Here is a 17,751-nt window from a genome sequence, read left to right as displayed (position 1 = left end):
GCTCATGGCACAGTATGTGCCCTCGTTAAGCAAGATGCATAATCATGATGCATAATTTAGCTTTAAGCATAAAGGAAGCCCCGGGCTGTTTCCTTTAGCACCTTGGGATACACTTTAGTACGAACCCAAAGCCAAGTCAATGCCTGGGTGTCAAGTCTGGGTGCCAAACGCGGCCGAGGAAAGCTCTATCGACATCCTGCTGCGTGCGGTGCCTTGGAGAAACAACTTCTTTAATTTGTGAGCTTCGAGGACATTATGTGCGCTCTGGAGGGTAAATTAGATGGGGCAAGCATGATGGAAGAGAGAAAAATACGATCGCACCGCACAGCAGGGCTGCATTAAGACATTTACTGCGAGACAGTAAAGATGCTATGCCAGGGCTTCCGTTCATGACTTCACATTATTTCCGTAAACTCGTTCTTCTTAACCTCTTCTCGCTCAGGGAGCGGATTTTCTTCTCTTCCAGCCAACTGCGCACGCCTTCGCTATCGTTCACCTCCCTTGCACAAACACAGTTGAGGAGAATAACTCGTCCAGATGCCCGCAGGGCACACGAGCCCCCATTGCACTAGGAGCAGGGAGGGCTTTTTAAGACCATCCTGCTTGGCTACAAGAAAAATTCAGGAATAAAGCAGGAAAGAAGGAGTTAGCGTGGGATTTCTGGCTTTGCTCGGGCAGTCCCTGAGCTCGCAGAAAGCCGCTCTGTAGCGCGGCGGCCCCAGGCACCGGCTCCCAGACAGACCATTCCCCTGGATTATTTCCCTTGAGTCTCATGGCTGGTGTAGACACTGAGGAATCAAAGGTTTTATTTTAAGCAGAGGGTATGTCTAGCCTTCTGAAGAAAAGAACACCCAAACACGTTGAAAAAGCCAGCCGTTGCTGGCATGCGTTTCCCTGCCCGCATCTGCAAACGGGATGAAGCAGCTGTAAGAGTGAGGCAAACAACCAAGCGGTCTCAATTGCTGCAAACTCATAATCCTAATGAATTATTTTTAAAAATACAGGGGCCTTTTGAACAGTTGTCGTGCTAAGAGAAATTAGGAAATCGCACGTACAAATAAGCTAATAAGGAAAAGGGAAATACAAGTGTGGAAATTCAGTGCGCCTTGCATTAATTTTTCCACCCGATTCCAAACGCAGCAATAATTCGATCGTTTTAACATTCAGGCTGAAGGAATCAAAACCATACACAATTTGGAGTGTCTGATTGCCATTCCCTGACAGAGATTAGCAGTCTGCCGTCGTTTGATTTTTCTCTTCCTTCCCAAAACAGGGAACAGAAAGCCCATTTTGCCGCAGGGCGCGGCGGAGAATTTAAGCCGTTTAATTTTCTGCTGCGGGGACTTGTGGCCATCATTTGATGTCGAATCTTATTTTTGGTGCTTAAACAGCCTGCGTTCCCAGAATACCCAACCATTTCAATGCTTAATGGACGGCTCCTGCCTTTGCCCCTGAAAAAGAGGTGGCAACCAGGACTTCTCAGGAAGGACTTGCTCTGGACCATTAAAAGGCCAGATACACACAGGCAGCGCTGCTCCAAAAATGAACAGAGGGTCCCAATCCTTCTCCTTGCTCCTACCGTGGATTTTCTTCAGCCTCCTTGCTGCACACGAAGAAAAAGAAAAATCCCCTTTGCCTTGCACCAGCGGCAGCGTGGGATATTCCCGCTCGGCACACGGCGTACCGGGAGGGACGGCTGGGAGAATGGGGAATGGCTTGGTACGGGCAGACTGGGGATCTTCCCAGTTTCAAGGCTGAGACGACAGTGACAGATTAGCACGAGGCAAATGCAAGAAAGGAGGAGCTGCCTTGTCCTTGTCCTTATTCTGACTCCCGGTGTTTAAGGTCTGGAGGCAGTTGACTTGTGCTGAAGGGCAAGCGGCAATGCCGATGCACGCCGGACGCTGTTTTCTGCGCTCTCCTTTTCTCGGAAAACCCCGCAGGGAGCTCCGCACACCCCAAAGGGGAAATCTTTAACCTCCCCGCCCTTCCCCAGCTCTCCCCCTGCCCTCGCCCCCAGCTTTCCTGCCTCGACTTCTGGCTGATCCTTTTTCTGCCTTTCTGAAACAGGGACCTTGGGCAGGAGGGGAGCGGGTGTCACTGGGAGCTACACTGACCCCACCGGGGTCACCCCGCTTTCCTTGTCAGGTGGAAACCTCAGCTGCTCTCCCCTTCCACGCTGCCCAGCAGTTTGCAACGGTGATGTGCTGCAAAGCAGACGGAGCCCGGCGATTTGTCAAAAGCTTTGCAAAAGTCAAGCGTCTAGACTTTTCGGTATGGATTTTCCTTTTCAGTCCCTTCTCTGATCTCTTCAAGGAGATTAGGATGGACTGGATCGGCGTGGTTTGCTTCTGGTTAAAATCTCCTGGCTTCCTTTTGTCAAGCATTTCGCTTTGTGCTGTCCCATCAGCTGGTGCATGGAAAGCCCCTGCTCCCTGGGACCAAAATTATCCCAGCTGCAGCAGAATATCTGCCTCACACCTTCTTCTTATCGAGTCAGACAGCAGTGAGCTGAGCAGCCCTCTGAAAGCACCTTTGATGCTAAGAAAGGTGGCCCCATGCTGCCACGTGCTCGGATGTGGCTTTCGTCAAGAGCAGCAACTGCTTCCTGAAAACGAACGCGATGGGCACGAGGCCAAGGTCATCTCCCTCCTACCTGTGTCTCACACATCTTCCGATCTGCTTTTCTTGCCACTTCTTAAACTCAACGAGAGATGAGGAAATATGGCGCAGCGATCTGATCCAAAACTTAGTATCTCCTCATTCTCAGTTCTCGCAGTGTTACAGGCACCGGTCATGGAGACATCGTCATTTGTCCACGGTTACTGCTACAGCTTTGCAAGCCAGTTGTGTCCCAGCCTTCCACAGAATGGTCCCATTTTTAGGCTGGTTCCAATGGTGTAAAGCTGGAATAAGCCGTGCGGCACGTGCCCGGTGGTCAGTCACTAACAGGGTGGATTTCCCGTGCCAAGGAGCAGCTCTGGTGAAGCTCACCTTTTTGCTGAGGTCTGGCTGGGGGTATGGGCTGCTGCCTTGGGATGTTGCCAGCACAGGCAGACTCTTGCCTTGACCTCCCGAGGGGACTTCCCAGAGTCCTTACGTAGCTTCCCAGCGAGTCTCATGTCCCCGTCAGCTCCGCTGCTTCAGTTTTCCAAAGTTCTTCAGCAACAGGACTTCTCTCTCTCATGCACTTTACCCTCGCTCTTGCACCAGTGTTGCTCAGCAGTTTGGGAACCTAGTAGGAATATCAAGAATTTCACCCACCCCAGGTCAAACCCCAGCTGGCTTGTCCCATCCTCCTCCTTCCCAGGGAAAGCAGTTGGAAGCACGCTGTGCTACAACATCTGCCACGTTACGATGAAGGATGAGAGCTCACTTATGACATAGAGGAAAGACGAGAGCTGAACAATTTACTTGATGACTTCCCTTTTTTTTTTCTTTTTCCTTTCTTCTCCCCAGGACCAAACTGTAAGCATTTCAAGAGATTCACATCCTTAATTCTTCAATCAGTCTTTTGCAGTTGCAGATGATCGGCAGCGTAACACTGCTCCTGCCTCCGGTCAGTGCTGGAGAGCATTGCGAGTGTGCCCCAGGCCACGTCTGACCCAGGCTCTGCAAGGTGCCAGATGTCAACGGCAAAGCACCGAACACAGATATTCTCAAAGCTTCTGTCGAAACACATACGTGGGGTAGGAGGAGTTAAAATTGCAGAGGCAGCTGCAGAGCTGGACTTTCTTAGCTTCGTAAACACAGTAGCTGTCTTGCTTCTCTATAGATTTGGAAGTGAGAGGGAGGAGACGGGAGGAACGAATGAGCTAAAGGGCCCCCTGCAAGAGAACGACGCTTCAGCACCCTTGGCTCCCGTCGCTTAGTCGGGAGGGACCTGCCCTGCAACACTGGAGGCTGAGCGTTGAATCATAACACGCCCCAGACCTCCCACGTGAATTTGGACGAGATTTTTTTCGTTGCTTCCTTGTGCCATGAAGCTGCAAGCTGATGGGGATGGTGCATGCGTGTGTGCGCGCGCGTGTGCGCAGTTTTCAGGTACGTGGACAAGACCCAGCACGTGGTGGTCCCCATGGCCTGCTTTCCACCTGCCTGCTGGCCTTCCCTCCTGACCTGCCGGACTGCGGTGGCTTCGGTGACCACATCGTACAGACAGCCCTGTGGGTGTCTATCCATCTTCTTAGTAAGACGATGCTATTTAAACGTAAAAAAAAAAAAAAAAAGTATGATTAATAAAACATAATGCCTTGTTTTCCCTCACTGTTTTCACCTCCTGTGCTCTCTTCTCACATTTTTGCTGGGCTGATGGTTTTCTTACATGCCCTAGATAACTCGTCGAGTTTCATCTTCACTGCTCTTTCCACTCGCCTGCTCTTCTTCCATTTTTTATGAAGACTCTTTCTTGCTCTGCTAACATGCTCTTAATCTCACTGGTAAATCAAGGTGGCTGTTTGTCTTTAGCTCTCTGTTTGCTTTCCTGAACACGAAGATAAATCTAGGCACTGTGCCGGAGCTAGCTCAACGACAAAGCTGATTTCTTCCCTCCCCGTTCGCAGCCGTGCCCAGCTGGCAATAAGCTGCGTTTGGGATCTAGGAATGTCCCCTCTCCATTTTCTGGGGTGAAACTGGTAAAACAAACAGAGAGACTGAGAAATTACGTCTGCCAGGCTCTGCTGCAGAAAGCTCTGAGATATAATGTTACTCCGAGAGCCCAAACTGGGGTCAGCGCAAAGGCTCCCGTTATCTTCATCTGATGTTCTCAGATTTACAAACTCTGTAACTTTTCCACGTCTTCCTGCTGATCTCTCTAGACACTGAGTTAGGACCAGGATTGCCCTGTCGTCTTTCCCACAGAGGAATTGCATGTGGGGTTAAAGAAAAAAAAAAAAAAATTAAAAAAACCCTCACCAAACCAGCATTTTTAGCTGGGTTCAGAGCAGTTTCATACGTCTGGAAAGGATATAGCAGCATAATCAAGATTTATGAAAGAAAGAAAATATTTTAGGAGAGGCCATTTGTTCTGTTCTATATCCCATAAAATCTCCAGAAGTTATTTGTCGGTTGATGTGGCAGCAACACTCAGCACCGCAGCTTGGGAACAAAAGGCCACTCTGCGAACGAAGAGGCAAAGCATTAAAAGACACAAAACATCTTTTTCGGCCACGTATAATTGCCCTGGGGAACTCACCGCCTCAGGATTTGAGTCGGACAAATGGCTCCGCAGTTTACAAACACCGATCTGAGTCTACCTAAAGATAACCCAGGAGGGCTGTGAGGCGGTGGCTGCGATCCAGGCACGGAGAGCGTCTCCTCCGGAAGGTCGCATCGATGCGCGCGCTGGTCTAGTACAGGAAAAGAGAGTAGTACAGCACCCAGCGTTTGCTGCCGATGGAGAAAATAAATCAGGCCAAGCGAGGCACCAGTTTGTGATGGGGAGGAGCGGGGAGGTGTTTTGCCCCGTGTTCTTTAATGGCAAATTCCCGTGGGATGAGTTTTGATTCCTCCAGGTTTCTTGCTGTGCAAGCAGAAGGGCAACGCGCGCGGGGACGCGGGGAAGCTGCAGAATTTGGGACCTTCCGTCTAGAGGCAGCGTGGCTAATCCCCTGCTCTGCCCGGAGGCTTAGCCCTGGGCACATCCAGGATGCTGGGGGGGCTCTTTGCCCCCCCCCAGAGCAGTGCCGGGGTGCTCCGATCTGGTCTCTCGCTCTGTTTCCCATCTCACGGAGAGCAGAGGCACAGGAGGGCTGAGGGACTTGTCCGGGGCAGTGTGGGGAACTTATTTTTGCTTTGTGATTCATAGACCAGCCCATTTGGCATCTCCACCGCTATCCCTCACCTCTCTGGGCAAGGTCCTGATGCCGAGGGACCTTCACCTTTCTGTGTGAGCAGACCTCGGCGGGTTCTTAGGTGGACCTTCAAGTCACTGGTGGGTGAAAGGGCTGCACATCCTCATCCTCCCTCGGAGTGTGTGTTTTTAGGGGACGCTTGCAGAGAGCCGGCCACGGCGGAGATCCCACTAGAGGGTGCTGCCCAACTCTGCTGGGAAACACCAAAGGCTCTGCCTTGGTCCAGGGCCTCCAAACATCCCTGCTAGCTCTCGGTGCCTTATTTCCCTTGCAAGCCCCTCGCTGCCTTCCCTTTCCTCCTGATTTATCTCCAGCACAGTGAGCGCTGCATCAGTGCTGTAGACTGTCACTGGCAGCAGGACAAATAATCCCATCTTTAGTTTATGGAGCCACTTTCTCTCTTTTTTTGTTTTCTTTTATTTCCCCCCCCCCTCGAGTAAACACAAACAATAAAGTGAGTGAGTCCACGCAAGGAGTGGAGATTACAGGGTGACCTGCTCGTCTCACTTTGCATCCAGCAAATTTCTTCCCCATCCCAGTGACATACAGCAGAACCAAATAGCATTTACCCATCTCTGGACCATCTTAGAAGACAGGATCATTGGTCCTAAGTGTCTCCCGTGACCTGCAAGACCTACACGGATGTCCTCAGGGGAGCTGGGGGGACTCTGCCTTGTGTCTACCTTCCACCCAACCCACAGCACTTTTCTTCTCTTCCCTGAGGCAGCACCTTTCGTGGCAGATGATGCCCTGAACGGGTGCCTGGGTGCATGGCCGGCCAGAGTCCAGGGTTGCACGCACCCTCTGTCCCTCAAAAGGCAGAGACCTCAGCTCTGAAGGACTCTCAAAATACCCAGCCCTTCAGCCTGTCTCCAGCAGTGACCAGGGCTACTTGCCCAAAAAAAAAGGCAAAAAAACAGGGCAAGTGTGTAGTGATTTCCCTGTCCACCCGAAGAAAATCCCTGGTGGGCTCCAGTTTAAGGATTTCCTCAGCAAGCAACAGCCTCTTCTTGTGTCACAGCTGTGATGGATCCTTCTGCCATGAACTCATGTTGCTCTCTGAAACCAAATGCTTTCTCAGCCTTCACACTACCCTCTAGCAAGGGTCCTGCAGTCTGAAGACACACTTCCAATATTTAACTTGTTTTGTTTGGCTCGAAGCTGCCACCTGCCAGGTTTCCTCTAGAGACGGAGCTTCCATCCTTGTCCTTGCTCTGGATGTGCAGGGGCTGATGCAAATACTCCAGCCGTGACCCAGGGTGTTTCCCAGTTAAGCAATCACTCCCTCTGCACAGCGGCTGCACTAAAAGCTAACATCTACCTTAAAACTATTTAACGGGAAAATGAGTTTCGTTGCTTACCATTTGCATGAAATATTCAACATTTCGTCCACAGAGGTCGTCTTCTGCTCGTTAAGCCGGCGTTAAGCTTTGACATAAGCTGGTTTGCCGTTTGCTGACAGTAGGTCCGTGCGATGCCAGAGGGCAATAAGCTGTGTCACTCTGCAGCGGGATGGACCCTCTCTCCTTGCTTTCTACATCCAGTTGCTGCTATCGGCATCGCTGTGGGTCGGACGCGATGCCAAGCCTTTAGTGGCAGCAAGGGACGAGCTTGATGAGAGAAGAGGTAACGAAGGGTAAAGGGTGAGGGAAGGAGGAGAGTCCTGTGGCTCAGGTGGTGGCCCCGGTCCATTTTCTGAGTTGGCTGGGAGTTTTCCAAGAAAATGGAAATACTGAGTCACAGACACCAAAACTTTTTTGTCGGAGCAGCAGTTTTGAGCGACATCTCTGACATCTCCCCGGTGAAGCTGCCTTGGGCTCAAAGTGGAAGAACTGCGCAAGAGCAGGACCTGCCACCCTCACGCAGCTGGTCCCTTAGCAGTTCGGATGTGACAAAGACTCACATACCTGTAGAAGAGCCTGGCCCAGGTCCTTACTAGGCTCGGTTCACATCAAGGACGGAAACATGCAGGCTGGGGAGGTCTCCTATTTTGTGCATGGAAAAACTCCAAAACATCTCGGCTTCTGCTCAGTGCCGAACTGCAACATTTCTGAATCTTTGGTTATGGCCTTTGCAAGACATTTCCTTTCCTTGTCATTGCCACTCCTGGTGTGACCGCGGGGAAATCGCTCACCTGCCTGTGACCTGGGTCCTCATTCGTAGCACGAGGATGGTGATCCTGATTGTCCGTTTCGGTGGTAGCCACTCCGTAGCAGAGATTCATGTTTGCGAGGGAGGTGAGCACCGCTTTGAGATGGGGGAGAGGACGCAAGAATGGGGACAGAGCAAGGGTATGGCCGGAGTCAGACTACTAGCAAAATGGTGATGGAGGGTAAAGCCGTACGTTACAGCCAGATGTGTTGCAGGGTAATTACAGTGAGCTTCTTTAAATTCCTGCCTCCGATTTTATGTCCATCCAGCATTTTTTCATGCTTCCTTAGCCACAGTTTTGTGGCCTTAACAGCTGTTGTGCTTTTGGCCCAGCGCCTGATGCATTCCTCTGGAGGGGAATGCAATCAAGCGTGTTTCTCCTCAAACTCCCTTAAATATTGTGAGTGTCATCTTGCTTCTGCCTGAATGACACTTCCAATGCTCAGAAGGAGGGAAGTAATAAGAAAAAGACAGAACATTATTTCCGACCAGAGCTGTGGAGTGGGCATGTTGCAGATGCAGGAGAGGTGCTGGTAGCTTTGGTGTCCATCTCCTGAGTCCTCCCTCACCTCTCCTGAAGACTGCCCGTGGGACCTTTGAGAAGTTGCTTGGTCTGTAAATGGTCGCCTCACTTTCTTGTTTGCAAGGGCAAAAGAGGTCACTGACCTGTGTTTGGAAAACTCTTTGGCATTTTTTTGACGGAAAATGTTAAACACCGCCATTATTTTTCCGGCACTGCTAGCGTGCGGGTTGCCTAGCATTGCCATGGCATCATTTCTGGCAATAATTTAAGCTAAACACATGGCAGGGCTGGCAGCGGAGCATTTCAAGCAGGTAATGTGAGGGCAAAGTCTGAGTCACCTATTTTAGCGGTGGCATGACCATTGCTGTCACTCTGCTCTCTATGGAAACACAATGGCAAGTAGTCAGGAGATGCCAGGGAATAAATGCTTTCGTGCTTTCCGTGCATCGCTTCGGCTTTTTGTCGTTAAATCCACTTGTAAAACAGCTCTTAAGTGGCATTTTACTAAGCGGGGGAGGGGGGGGGTTAAGCTAACCTCTGGATGGGAAAAGGGTGAATTAAAACAGAGGTTGCGCTTGGGTGCGGTGAGACTTTACGTTCTTTACCATCTCCGGTACCCAGGCTTGCAGAGAGGATCTGCGCTACGGAACACAAGGCACCTGGATTCATCCACTGAAGCGTGCTACGAGGTGGAATTTCAAGGTGGAAACCAGCTTCGGGACAGAGCTGTGACCCTCGCATCCCCCTTTGCTCTCTGCTTGTGCTCAGGGTGGGAGGGCAGGAGAGCAACCACAGCTCCTCCGTGGTTCAGCTCCACAGGGGAGGGAAGCTGATGTTTTGGCCCCATCCTGGGTCTCTTCAGAGCTTTGTCAGTGGTGAACTGCACATCTGGAGGATTCACAGGGGACAGCACATCTGGCTCTGACAGCAGAGCCTGCGTGCATGGGCTGGTGGATGAAAGATCTGCCATCAGTGGGGACGCAGGAGTGTCCCGTGGGTGAGTCCTGCTGTCTTGGACACCCATCTCAAGTAGATAGAGCTGCCATCAGGTTAAAAAAAGGCAAGAAACCCCATCTCACTCCTTGGGATGTTTCAGTAGATGACGGTCACTCCAGAGGTGATAAACACCCCCAAAGAGGATGGTAAATGAAACGTCCCCATCATGCCCAGACCCCGTCCCCTGCCCACCCCAGGTCCCAAACCCACAAGTTGCCTAAAGGCAAAACGCTGAAAACGGCAATACGGTTACCATCTCTGACGCCTGGAGAGGACAGAGCAGGGCTCCACCGCTTCTGAGGCCACCTTAGCGTGTGTTTAGCCAAGCTCTGTCCGTCATTATTTATTTCCTCATAACCACAACACCAGTGCAACTGTGCTGCGATGGACCGCGTTGTCAAAGTTGCGTTAAGTTTATTCTTTTCCTTGACCTTTAGGGCATTATATAAATAGGCTACGGCTGCGGTAGCCTGGGCTATGCTGTGCTGCAAGCAGCACCACGTCTTTTGATGCTGAAAATTAACACAACAGCCTATAGGAGGAACCATTATCCAGGGGCTGAAGCACAGGAGTGGAAGGGCTGGGAGATTTGGGGTTTTCTTCTGTCTTTGGCTGTATGGTACTGGGAGAATAATTTAAAAAGGGTGATAAAGAAGAAAACAAAACAACAGCAACAAAAAAACCCCAACCCAACCAGATGCCCACCTAACGTACCTTGGCCTGCAATTCAGTGTTTAGTGTGTGTCTTTGTGCGTGTGTATGTCCCCCACCTGGATTTCACAGCAGTTGGAGCTTTGTATGATACATGCAGAGATGAGATAAAACTTTGATCCAACATGAGTTATAAACTGGGAAGAGGGTTATCACTCTTTTTCCCCATGTTTTTGCAGTTCCAGCACAGCGAGATGGTGATAAATATAATGAATACTAATAAATATCTATTAGTTCAGCGCATTTAGCTAGCTATTAAGATTTCTTTTTCTGATAGATTGTACAGATAATCAGATTAATTAGATTAAATGGTATCTAGGAGAGGGAGAGAGAGAGAGATTTGCCACACAGGCTAAACTGGGGATATAAGAACTGAGTTTTACTGTCAGCTGGGAGCCACACAGGAACCGGCCCAGGAGAAAACAGGAGGGAGTGAAGTTGCAAGGCGTCCCCTCAAGAAAACAATTCCTTTCCTCGCTTTCAAAGCCTCCCGACAGGAGATGGGGGGGGAGCTAGGCAGGCTCGGATCAGACATCTGAAAGCCAGGCTTAACTTGGAAGAAGGTGGAGGGGAATCAGCCAGAGACAGATTTTCTGCTTAAAAGCAACTCCTTGAGAGGGTCCCCGTTCCTCACAATTGATCGGCAGCAGATAAACACGCTTGGAAATGTCGAGCGCACGTAAAATGCCGTTCTGTCACTCAGGGCAGGGTCTGAACGCACAGGCTTCTCCTGGCACCGGGTTTTGAGCTACTCGAGTACAGCACCGCATGGCGTCCACTGTCACCTACGTCTCATTCCTCTCCCCTGGCAGCTTTTAAAGGCTAAATTGACTGTTGAGAAAGCTCCCCTGCTTCCCCCGACACGTTCCACAGCTCTGTCCCCATGCCATGCTGCAGTCCCTTGAAGGGTGCTTGGGAGTCCTGCGCGGCAGCCTCCGCGTCCCCAGCAGGACTCTGGTCTTCAAAACCAGCTTCATGGGAAGATCTTTCCCCAACTGGAGTCAGATCTGAGAAGCTGAGCTGGAAAAGTCAGTGCTGTGCTGCAAACCTCCTTTTAAGCACAGGGAAATCTCTCTTCTGAGTCTTTCTCTCGCTGCTGAGTGTTGGCACTACCGGTGTACTCAAAGTCACGAGGCATGCAGGGCGCGTCGCCAGAAAAATAGTCCAACAAGTTTCCTTGGCATAGTGCTTGAATAAGACCGTGCTTTCCAAAACTGATCCTTGGCTCCCATGGTTGGCAAAGTCACATTGATGCTCTTGTGCCTCAGTCTCTCCATCTGCAAAATGGGGGGCAGTAAATCCCCCCTGCATTGCCAAGGGGGCTGGAATTGAGTCCACTGATGTTTCTAACCCACCTTGAGATCTTGCTTGTGCTAGCCCATGGCTGGTAGCTTGCTTTGGATCTCAGTCCTGACTTGTCTTTGACCTGCTGTGGCAGCGGTGAATCAGGCAAGGCTCTCCCCCTCTCTGTGTTTCAGGCTACTTGTGAAGGGGCAGAAGGGACAAGACCTGTCTGAGCTAAAGGATGACGGCGACGTGAGAAGATCTGGAAAGAACAAGCCACGCACCCGTTCAGGCTGGAGATGAGAAGGGTCTCGGCATGATCTCTTTTAGTAAGAGTTGTGGTGGTAAAAATCCTGGCCCCTTTCTAGGTGGAATTTGATACATTCCGGAGACGGTTTGTACGATGAGGCTGGTGTGATAGCACAGGTTGGGACTAGATGACCTTGGAGGACTCTTCTAGCCTACTCTCCTGGCAGACTTACAACACTGCATTGCTGTTGGCGTGTGAGAGACTGTGTTTCTAGCAGAGAGAGACCAAAGCTACCGAGTTTGATGCTACAGCCCACTTTCCAAGGGGCTGTAGCACGTAGACAAAGAGTTTTTTCAGGTGTTCCCATGCATATCTCAGAAACATCTCGGTCCTCCCTTCTCCTGAGTCAGGAGTGTTGAGGTTCCTTTGCACCTCAGGCTGAAAGCAAGCTTTCTGGTCTGCTGAAAATGCTCCTCTTGTCCTTTTGTGATTTGCAGGGTGTCCTCACATCATGTTGAGCATATAGGATTTTTTTCTCATCTGCAGCGCTAATACAGTACTAGAAACTCGTCTGAGCTGGGAGACATGGAAATGTCTGAGGTCAAAAGCCCTCCCATTTGCAGTAGAGTGTGGGGAGGGCAGACACAAGAGCTTGCTTTGGGGTACCCTGGGTTTATTGCTGCGACTTGTTCAGCAGACAGGGCCAGCAGGCTTCTCCGATGGTCCAGAGAGACTCACAACAGCTCACTGCCTTCCAGGGCAACACCGGGGTGTTTCCAGATCCGGGGTCTCAGAGGACAGATGGGCTGGCATGTCTCTTTTACCCCACATTCTCCCACCCTGATTCAGTCCCAGCCCCAAGCTGGGATGCAATGAGCCGCCTGCCAGTCGGGTTTGCGGAAATGCCGGCTTTAGCACAAGCATGTGCCGAAGCAGATCCCTCTATCCCCCTCCGCTTGCACCAGCACCGTCCTCAGGCTGGCTGCTCTGCCGAGCCAGATGGCATCTTCACCCCGGGGCACTGCGTTGGCAGAGCCCGAGGAACAGACCGTCTGCAGCGAGGCTGACACAGGTTCCTCCCGCAGCCCTCCTGCCACCTACCTCGGTTTAGACTTTACGTCGTCGTCTTATCACATCTCTGTGTTGTGCGATGCCAGCTTGGGTCTTAGTGGATAGCACCTAGATATATCCTCTCTGTATGAAAAGCTAAGTGTGCACAGGAAGTTTTATAGCCCAGGTTGTTTCCAGCTCACTGTCTAAATGATCCGCATCCTAGAAACACAGCGGGCAGGATGTTTGCTTTTGCAGAGAGTACCCAAGTACCTACAGGAGAGTGACATCGTGATAAGCTGCTTCAGCAAAAGGTCGACCTGGCTGGGCTACCGGCTCGTACTGAGGGCAGAATTTGGTCTGGAGAATTCACTTGGTGGGGGAAAAGACCTCCGGAGTGCTCGCAGTGAGTGCAAGGCAGAGAAATATTGGGAGTACTGATGTCCCGCTTGCTCAGAGGTGCTCTGCTGCTTTTCAGAAGATGCTTCTGCTACGACCGGGCTGTTCTTAACCCCCCTTCCCTCCGAGTACTAAAGACACGGTGAAATATTTCCAAACCTGCTTCGGCATCCTTCCCCGCTGGGCTTTGCTCCGGCAGTGCTTGCCTGAAATGCAGCGGCGTTTGCAGCCCTACGTCGTGATTTTAATTTACCAGCTTGAAAGGGGTCATGAAGAAAAGGCTGCGTGAGACATCTCTGCTTTAGGGATGAGTAGTTTCAAAGTGGCCATCCAGTTCCTGACTCCAGATGGTGAAATGAGATCAGTGGGTACGCATGTTCCTGTTGCTGTTAGCAAGTATTGCACAGGGTGGAAACGGATCTCCGATACAGTATTGCCATCATCCCCGATGTCAGTGGTGATGACGCCGGTTTCGTCACTCCCGGAGAGAATCCTAGAAAATCCTCCCGTACTGATGACACCAAACCCAAACCCTTGATCCTCAGCAGCTCCCACATTTTGGGAGGAGTTTGCAGCCCAGTCCTCATCCTGCTGCTGATTTCTAACTGCACTTTGCTGCAGAGACATCTCAGCTTCCATAATGAAAAGCCAATTAAAGCGCACCATTAAGCGCAGCCACTTTTCCTTCCTCGTCCAAACCTATCTGTCACGGAAAGGACACAGCAACCGTAGTGCAAGCTGGCAGATGCCGCTAAAAATGGGAAAGATAAGATGTGTAAGTAAATTATTGACACGCCAGCCCGAAGTCTCAAACGGGACCACGACAGCCGGGGTCAGACGTACGTGGCCGCTTACCCTCTCCGTTCCCAGCGCTGCAAAGCCACCTTGAGCTCCTCCCCGAGCAGAAGCAGATTAACCACTTTTTATAGAAGCTGGCAATGGCTGAAGTTTCCATTCTACTCATTCAGCAGGGAGAGCAGGGGGGGTGTTACAGGCAGAGCCAGGGAAGGATCGTCACTTCTATTTAACTTCACGTGCGCGTGTGGTCTGTGCCTACCGGCAGACCGGGACGGCTCCTGGAGAAGGAAGAGAGCCAAGGATGTGTCTCGGTGATGATGGTGGCAGCTCGCCGCTGATTTATGGGCATCGAGGAGCCTGCGTGGGATCGGTGACTCAGGGGTGAGAGCCCCTTCGACCCTCCACTATTCTCAAAAACCCCAGGGTGGGACTTTAATTAGGACGTAGAGAGGGAATGGCAAGAGGAAAGCTGAAAGCAACACGGCACAGAGGAAGAAGAGAGGAGAAATGCAGATGGGGAAGAGGGAGACAGAGCTGGAAGTACAGGGGAGGAACAGAGATGCTGTAAAGGGTAATTTTCCCGCTGGGTGATGGTGATGGTGATACAGCCAGAAGACCCTGAATGACTGAAAATCGCGCAGTGCCCCGTAAGTCTTGCACTCGGGGCTTCTGCTGCCTTTTAAGGAGTAGCTGTGCTTTGCTTAAGGAGGAAAGATTCCCACATTTAGCCCTCATTCGTGAATCATAACAGCGGCACAGTGGAATTTGAACCTCTGTGTGCTGGACCTTTCTGACGTACATGAAATATGGGATTTTTCCTCTAATAAATATTCCTCCCTCAACACGCATTTCTCCTTGTTATCTCTAGATAAGAAACCGATCAAGCAGATGTAGCGGCATCAGTTCTCTGTGACAACATCCTTGCAACGTGATGTATCACAAGATCATCAGAGCAGGGCGCAGAACTGATTTATTATTTTTTTTTTCTCTTTCAGCTGAGAAAAAAAATCAGGCAATGGAAAAATTTGCATCTTATTTTCAATCTATAGTCCTTTCAGCCCTTAAAAAAAAAACAAACCCATATCTAAGGACCTTTCAAAGAGTTTTGGAGCAGCACAATGGGGCTTTTAGCAATGCTCATGGTGACTGGAGGGTGGGCAGCACCCCCAGTCCGCGGATGAGGAGGTTGAGGCACCACGAGGTGAATTGTGAATTGTGTCCAAGCCCAGAAAACACGAAGAGCTGGAAATAGCAGCCAGGAAGCCATGCCAGCGCCTTCCTTGCAATCACCAGACCACAGGCTGTGTAATAACAGAGTGGACACAAACACACATGCATTAAAGCCCATTCCTTCCTTCTCTTGGGACGCGGATGAATCACGATTCGCTGTTGCGGTTGATAAGTCTTCAGAAGTCAGAGGGGGACCCAAATTCTTGTTTCGTTCTTTTTTGGAAGAACTTGTGAAGGCTGGTTTATAAAACCTCTTGGCAACTTCTGAGTTTCCGGACCCCCTCATCGCTTCTACGGTGCCAAACATCTTCCCCCTTCTCCGGAGATCACACTTCAAGTTGCCTCAAGACATGTCAGCCGTGGCCTGGATGCTCTCCATTTCAGCTCAGGAAAATATTTGCTCCAATTTGAGTCTTGGGAATGCGGAGGACAAAGCACTAAAGCAGCGGAGTGCATTTTCACTTCGAGGGGAAGGTCCGCTGAAGGCAGCGGTGTTACATTGCTGAGACAATCGCAGGGCTTGGCGTGAGGATTGCAGAGGGCTGAAGTGTTGCTCAGATGATGGTGGACGGGAATTTGCAGGCACGCTGAGGCTAATCCATCCGAGCACCAACAGGAGAGGAAAGTGCCATCTAATATTCATCACTCCAGTCCAAAGGGCGGCTGGAGGAGAGGGGCTGAGCTTGCTCTTCCAGGATGTAGTGGCACAGACATGGGGTAAATACACATCTTGATGTATTTGCTACATGCCTGGAGCATGGAGCAGCCGGGGTAAAGTACGGTTTCTCCGCGGCTTCCCAAGACCTCAGCACCAGCATCCTCCCCGCTGTCGTCCTCTCACCATGCCTGTCCTGGGCTCCCACCCCGACTCTCTCAGCCTCCAGGATAACTCCGCTGACTCCAAAATAAGGTCCCCGTCCCTCCAGCCTCGCAGGTCCCCCAGGGATGCCACCTTGCCAAGGGTGCCGGGCAGAGCATTTTCTGCGGGGACCCTGCAACTAATTCCCCCGGGGCAGCCTTGCTTTTGTAGCCTTCCAAATGCATTATCAAATTCAGGTTATTTTTAGGCTCGTTTCCTAAGGAAACAAGATTAACATGATGGCAGTGCAGACACGCGTGCGTGCATGCTGTGTGTGAGACAGCGTGCCTCTGCATTTGCCCTCCCCCATATATTTTGAATTCTTGGGGCAATTTCACCTAAGTTTGATGGAGCACTATAAGGTGTCAGAGAGATCACTTTCTGATGGAGTTGGGGAAAATAGTGGGCTGGACAGAGGAGAAACTTAATGTAAGTACTTCTAGCAAATAAAGGCTAATATACCGACCAGACAGACCCCCGCCGGCTTCCCGCACATTCAGAGCCTTTGCCCTTGTTGCACCGGTGCCGGGAGGGAAACGCAAGCCGCGGGGGCTGCTTCAGACAAAACTCACAGCCCCCCAGGCCTTGTGGCGTGGGGGATGTTGAGTGGGCAACACCTCCCACCAGGCACACCAGGGTGTTCTACGGCGTTACAGCCCACCGTGGAGGTTTTAATGCAAAGTACGGCTGCCCGCACGCAGCCTGCCTGTGCTTTGCATCTGGCTGCTCACATTTGCACATGTCCAAAAGCCTTTTTAACAGGGCTCCTCATTCCACGTCTGCCCGTGCTGGCAGCAGATAAAGTTTTGTAACACTGCCACCAGGATTTTGGCCGGGGAAAAGCACGGAAATTGGTACAGAGAGTTTTTTTCTGTGTCCTTTGCTTCTCTGCAAGTCCCCAGTGGGCCAGGAGGGGTGAGAGGGAGGATGGTCTGAAGTGCTGAGCCATCCACATCGCTAATAATCACCAGCCTTGAATTCACAGGATGCTGCTGAATTCAAGACACCTCCGCTAACGTGGGATTTTTCAGGGACTGCTCTCACCTGCTTACATGCAGAGGTGCTGGTGGATAGCCCCGCAATTTACAGAAAAACAAGCAATATTTTTGCTTATTTCCCTGATGGGACATATGCAAAAGCTGATTCATGAGCTCATTTTAATACCCAGGCTGTCCCCTCCGCTGGGTGTGCTTTGCATGGCCATGCCGCGTTTGCTTCTCCATGCCACGGCGTTCTTCACGTAGACCTCGATCACTACAGAAAGACTAACACCTGTGGATTTATTCTTTTAAAATACTGACAGACCCAGGGAACAGCATCCCGGCTTGTTTGTTCAGAGAGACATCCCATGTCTAACTGTACTTTTGGTGACGGTATCACACCTCTGTGCGATGATACTGCTGAGATACCAGAAAAAAGCAATGAGAAACCCAAAGAGAAAAATTCCTTGGTCCTAAGTTCCCAGGCTCAGTGCGGGATCTTAGGTGCAGCGCTTACAAAATTTGACAGGTACACGTAAATAAATTCATAGATAAACTCAGGTCAGCTGTGCTGTCACAGAAAGTTGGATTTTAGGCTACGTTCATCAGACTTTTGGGAAATGGGCAAATATTGAGATGTCGTTTGGAGTCATTCTATTTTCCTGTCT

This window comes from Grus americana, chromosome 12 (assembly GCF_028858705.1).
Source record: "Grus americana isolate bGruAme1 chromosome 12, bGruAme1.mat, whole genome shotgun sequence".
NCBI classification, from domain to species: domain Eukaryota; kingdom Metazoa; phylum Chordata; class Aves; order Gruiformes; family Gruidae; genus Grus; species Grus americana.
The sequence above is the reverse complement of the archived record's forward strand: the minus strand, read 5'-3'. Positions refer to the sequence as shown.